The following is a 6,032-nucleotide window of genomic DNA, read 5'->3' as shown; positions in this document are numbered from 1 at the left end:
GATCTCAGGAACCCTGGAAGCGTGAGTGTGGATTCGCAGGGAAAAGGCCGTCAGATTCTATCCTGGGGCCTGTGGCCAGGAGCAGTCATCTACATGCTAAAATTCCAAATGGAGCACGGTGTCACCCAGACCCCAGCGGCATCCAGCTGTGACCCTGCTGCTCTTGGAGTGCCAAAAGCCTCCTCGTAGCTGATCTCAGGAGCCTGGCAAGAGTAAGTTTTGTTTCACAGGGAAAAGGGCCAGACTTCGTGTCCAGGGACCTGTGCACCAAATCAGGCTTCTGCCTGCTAAAATTCCAAATGGACCAGGATTTCTCCCGGCCCCAAGCTGCCACCACCTGTAAACCTGGCTGCCCTTGGAGTGCCAAACGCCTTCTCCAAACTCAATTTGTCTTTTTGACTTCTAAATCGATTTTAAATTATTTTCAGAAATGTAATTTCAAGTAAATTGTTCTGATTAATATTTGATCTTTGTAACTTTATAATTTGCCTCTTTGTGTAGGGTTGGCCTGTTCATTTTTAATTAGTTTAGTGGAGGGGGAAAATGTAAAATTTTCCGCTGCAGTAGTAATGGAATAGTACTACAAAATAGGAATAAAATACTAAGTACAAATATATTTTTATACTGATAGAATTGAGGGCTAATATTATATTAAATCACATTGAATTTCCTAGCATCCTAAACTGCTGGAGTTGATATAATAAACGTAGAAAAAAGGGACATGCTAAGCATGCCAAAGCATACATGATATTTGTAGGAGATTCTTGCCTGTAAACGTCTCCTGACACTTGCCATCTCTGCATGTGTTCTTCACATCTATTTTATTTTCAGAGGAAGGGTCGCACGCTTGTTGGTGTTTTCAATTGCACCAGAACTCCCGGTAGAAGTCGAAGACTTAGATCCGATATCCTGGAACCTCTAGTCGACACTGAAACAATTAACACGAGACTGGGCTGCTGTGAAGGAATTACTCCAGGATGAGGAGCTCTTTTTTGGTCTTCAAGCAGGTAGTAGTTTATTTTGTAACACCTAAGACTCTTTCTTCTTAAACTTTTTTTTCTAACAGAGGAAAGTATGTAGTGTGACTCAGTATATTTGAAAAGTATTTTTAGTGGTTTGTTAGGTGACATAGTGATCACTTTTTGAAGTAATCTGTATTATCATAGTGGTATTTTTCTCAAGTATTTGGCTTAGAAAAGTTAAATTTCTCTGATCAAGTGTGTAGAAGTCTGTGAGCCAATAGCTCCAGCAGAACTCCCGGGGCTGCTTCTTTGGGATGTAATACGGAACCCAGCAATATTCCTGCTCTGCAAACGTGGGAGGGAGTGGAACGGCAAGTGGCAAAACTGGACTTTGCTCCTTCAATCCCAGAACACCTGGGTTTAAGTTCCATCAGCCAGAGGATGGAATGAACCCTGGTGCCAGCCATCCTGAGGGCACTGGACTGCTGTTACCATCTTCTCTATTATCTTTTGCATGATGTGATCCTCCCTTGATGAGAGAAGGCAGAAAATGTGGTAGGAGGGGGAGCTCATTTCGTTTCTGTTGACTCCAGGCTTGGGGCAGCTGCAGAGAGCTTTGGTTTCAAATAATACTGCACAAACACAGTGAACTTGAACCTCTTGGGCACTTTTGGATCCCTCTGTGCCACTCCTTCTCTGATCCTTTACCTGCGAGGTGTGGGCTCAGAAACACCTGTCCCTCCTGGATGGGTTTTTGTTGGGAAGGATGAATTAGGGAAACCTTATAAGTACGAGTGCCTAGCAAAAGACTTTGAGAATATGGAAAATATAAGCGAAATAGAAATTATAGCAATTTTCGACTGTGTGGCTGAAAGCAACTGAATGCCTGAAGGCCCCTTTGTTTAGATAATGTTAGATGCTGCGAATACCAAAAAGCAAACAGACATCCTCCCTAGGCATGCCAGGAAGGGTCCCAGATAAAATTGAGAGATAAGAAAAGCAGGAAAACATGGTAATATAGTGATTCCTTTCAGTTGCATGCCAATGTTAGAGAATTTGTATCTTGTATTAGATTGGTTAGTGGAAATTAGAATATTCAACATAGATTTATTGTATTGTAAACGGGAAAATATCTCTCTTACTCTCTTACTCTCTTACTCTCTTACGCTCCCTTCACTCTTGCTTTCTTACTCTCTCCTCTTACTCTTGCTCTATCCCTCTCTCTCTGTCCTGCTCTGAGCTGCAGCTGCAGTTCCTAGCAGGGCCTCATATATACCCACACCCTACCAAATAAACTGCAAACTTCAAGACCAGAATACAGAGAGTGCCTGAGTTTGTCCCAACCGTCCCAACGCAGTAATTCCCACAGGTTTTTGCAGGTACAAATTTATTTTCTTAGAGAAGCCATTGGGTGTAATAAAAATCTATGGAAAACGGGTGGTTGGTACACTAGCTGATAGTAGGTCTTGGGCTTTTCTTCTTTTCTTTAACCTGTTCTTAAGAGGACCTTTAAACTGGAAAACTGAAGGGGGGTGGGGTTGCTTCTCATTTTTTGAAGTATTGCTGGGGATTTAGGTATGTCAAGTGACACCACCAAAATAAGATTGGAAGAACTGAGCTTCAGGACTCTGCACTTAATTCTTTTAATGTGTTTGGGTGGGTGCAGGAAATGCCAAATCCCAAAGCAATTCTGTCTGTAACGTTAAGTGCAACATCTTTAAAGCCAAGTGCTCGGTGTGGGGTTTTCACCTATGTTTTTATGGTCTAAAGGCTTTTCTTGAGCCCCAAAAGCCACAAGGAACCTGCCAGAAGCAGACCTTCATTGCATATCTGGGATTTCAATTTGCTCTTGGATTCTTCCCTCCAATCTTCTCTTGGGTTCTTGTGCCAGCAGAGGTCCTCTGACCCCAGAGCCATACAGGGTGTCTGTTGCCTTGATAAATGGGAATGAAGTTGGCCGAGTCTGTCAGGAAAACAAAAACATCCTGGAGTTTGTTTGGCCAAAGATGGACCGTGAAGATGTCTGTACTAGCGGTGGGTGTGAGTGCTGATCCTTTTGGGTTGTGTGGTGCCTCTGGCCCCTCAGAAGTCAGGGCAAGGCTGAAGGAAAGAGGGAAGCTGCCAGAGCTGCAGGTGGGGACAGTATTGGCTGTTTCAAACTGCTTGGTGCAGAACTAGAAGAACAGCTTTCCTCCTTTCTCTCCATCACTGAGCAGAATATTAAGATGAAGCTGCGCTAAGCTGTGTCTTTTGTGGGTTGTTGTTTGGTTGGGGTTTTTCTGGCTTTTGAATGTATTTCCAAGTGGTGCAGTGAGGAGCAAGTTGCTGGGTTACATGATTTCTGATTGACATATCACAGAAATGGGCATCTGTGTGTGCATGTGCTTCCTAGCAAATCTAGATGTGATGTGGAAATCCTAAGGGAGGATTTCCAGCCTTGACTACATGTGACACAGGCTTCTGAAAATGGAACTGACCTTGGCAGAATAGCAGCTGTGAAGGGAAACAGAGCTAAAATACATGTAAGCAGAAACACCGAGTGAAGTGGTGCTTCTTGGTCCTGCGTGCACTTCGTGCCTCTGCCTGCTGTGAACACTTGGTGTTACAGCTCAGTGTAGGCCATTTCAGTGTTTGATGGGTTTGATTTTTGTGGTCAGTTAGTTCCTCTAAACAACTCCCCTCCTTTACTGGACACATCCCTGGAGTGGGACCAGATTCACCCTTACCCTGGAGGAATTCTCTGCTCCTCTGGAGAGGGGATGAAGCCAAGCGTTATGAGCAAAGGAAAACAACCAAATCGTGGGCATTATGTCCTCGATGCATGCAGCACCATGTGTTTTCCAAGTTCCCAGCACTGATGAATCTGAACAAGAAAATGCCTGTTCCTTCACTTCTCCAGCTCTCCCCCCCACACCTCCCCTGCTTCCCCTGCTCTTATCCTTGGTGTGCCAAGGTCCTGCATCTCCCTGGCTCTCCAGATGTAGCTCACCTTGTCCTGCCTGTGGCTGATAAAATATGCGCCCAAGATGCTTTTTACCAGTAATCCATTATTTTAAAGAAACAAAGAGCATACAATGTGGTCTTTAGGAAATACATCCAAATAAGGGACTCTGCTTTTCCTGTAGTTCTCTTTCCTGTTTTCACCTGGGCTTGAAGGATGGGCATGGCCTGTATTTATCATATGAAAGTGATGTTACTAAATTTGTCCAGAAGTTTTGATTATTACTATTATTACTCATTTTCTGATAGAAAACACTCTCATTTTGCCTTTCCCACGTTGTTTCCAGGTGCTCCCCAGGATGGATATCTGTGGTCTCAGACCACAGTGATTCCCTAGGAGGAAGGGGAGCCTTTGCCTCACCTGCACAGCTCAGGTGGATGGGACAGAATTGGTCTGGCCTGACAAGGTATGAACATCTGTCTGTGTTCTGGAGTGCCTTGAAACCTTTCTTTGTCACGTTTTGGAGGGGTTTCTCTTTGGGATTTCTTGTGATGCAGCACCACGGGTATCCCTTTGTGTAAAGTCCAGTGCTAAAGGATTGAATAACGGACAAGTGGGGTCTGGGATGAAAATGGGTCTGTTAAAATTAAGGAAAGAATGCAATAAGAATAATTAGCATCCTTTTAATGTCTGAAATAATTAGGAATAAAAATGCTGGAGAAGGGCACTCTGAATTGGTGTCACCTGTCATGGATAAAACCCCACAGCGAGCATCAGAGCAGAAGTGTGAGAGCTGGAATCCTTCTGCAGTGGACTTAATTTTCTTTTCCTCCTCTCTTTCAGGACAGGAAAAATCATTACACTCTGCCCATCTTTGCCAAGAGCTGTGGTGTTTGAGCAGCCAAAGCCAAGAGGCTTCAGCACCAGAGGTCTGAGCCTGGAGGGCTCCTGGTCCTGCCCATGATGTGGGGTAACTCAGAGAATGCAGGATTCCTCTTTTCCTCCCTGCTGGGATTAACTGCCTAGGGAATCTGGGATCTGGGTGAAACTCCAGCTCTCCTGGTGTTCAGGGGTGCAAGGTCTGAGGGACTGCACTTACCCGCGGCTTTCCAGTTCAGCAGGAACAAGAGGAAATGGGGTGCCAGAGCCTTGTCCCGTCAGGCTGTGTTTCCCTCTGAGGACAGAGAGTCTGGGCTGAGGTGAGATTCCTGGGAGTGCTCGGATGAGCAATCCAGGGAACAGGGAGTTTGGGATTGCCGCTGCTGCTGGAACCATTGCCTTAGGTCTGCTCCCTTTGTGCCTGTGACAAATGGGATTGGTGCTGGAGAGAGAGGTGCTGTTAGGAACAAAAGGTGGAGTGAATCCTCTCTGGGGATGTGCAGTGAAGGACTGAATAGCATGGAAGGAGAGTAATTATAAACTATATCACTGTTTCTCCCCAAATTGGGGTGGAGCAGTGATGGGGGTGGTTAGGTTTGGTCTGGGCCTGTTATTCTTTGTGCAATTTTAAAATTCTGTTGCATGATTTACTGTCTGGTAACTCTAACAAAAGTTGACAGAAATTTAGGTTAAGGATTAGAACTTGGGTCCATTCATTGCAAAAAATTTGCCAAGGCTGGAGGACTGGGGTGATGACTGCTCTCAGGAAAGGTTACTTATTAATACTGTGTCAGATTTCCCGCAGTGACTGTCAGGCCTGAATGGAGTTCAGAGAGTTCGTGCTCTTCTCACTGGAGAATTGGAAATAATTTCAGTAGAATTAGAAATTTTAGAAAAATCCAGCTAAAAATTTCACCTCTGTACCCCCTAGGTTTTCCCAGTTTTTCCCAGCTAGGAGCGGCACAAAAGTAAGGCAGGGCCATCAGGGAACAGCTGTAAATTCAAAGGCACAAACAGGAGATGTACCAGCAAAGGGCAGGAAAGGGGAGAGGTTTCAGAAAATATTTCTGTGGTCTAATTAATAATAATTTTTGATTCCCCAGTGAGAAGAACATGAACTCACGGCCATTCAGGCCTGACAGTCCCCTGCAGCAAGAGTTAAGCACGCATCCACAGAGGCAAGTCCGGCATCCGAAAGAAAAAAAACCCAGAAGAAAAAGGTGATCTTTTTTGCTTCAAAGTTATTTCAA

The 6,032-nt window shown here is 44.7% G+C and overlaps 1 long non-coding RNA gene across 1 annotated transcript; it reads left to right on the top strand.

Moving 5' to 3' along the window:
• The first annotated feature begins 831 nt into the window (after positions 1-831).
• Positions 832-4,852, top strand: LOC148220419 (uncharacterized). Its single transcript, XR_015798868.1, has 3 exons — positions 832-1,007; positions 4,250-4,369; positions 4,747-4,852. It is a non-coding gene; the product is annotated as an uncharacterized LOC148220419 (long non-coding RNA).
• Positions 4,853-6,032: the final 1,180 nt, after the last annotated feature.

The sequence above is a fragment of the Sturnus vulgaris genome, chromosome W (genome assembly GCF_052056855.1).
Source record: "Sturnus vulgaris isolate bStuVul1 chromosome W, bStuVul1.hap1, whole genome shotgun sequence".
NCBI classification, from domain to species: domain Eukaryota; kingdom Metazoa; phylum Chordata; class Aves; order Passeriformes; family Sturnidae; genus Sturnus; species Sturnus vulgaris.
The sequence above is the reverse complement of the archived record's forward strand: the minus strand, read 5'-3'. Positions and strand labels throughout refer to the sequence as shown.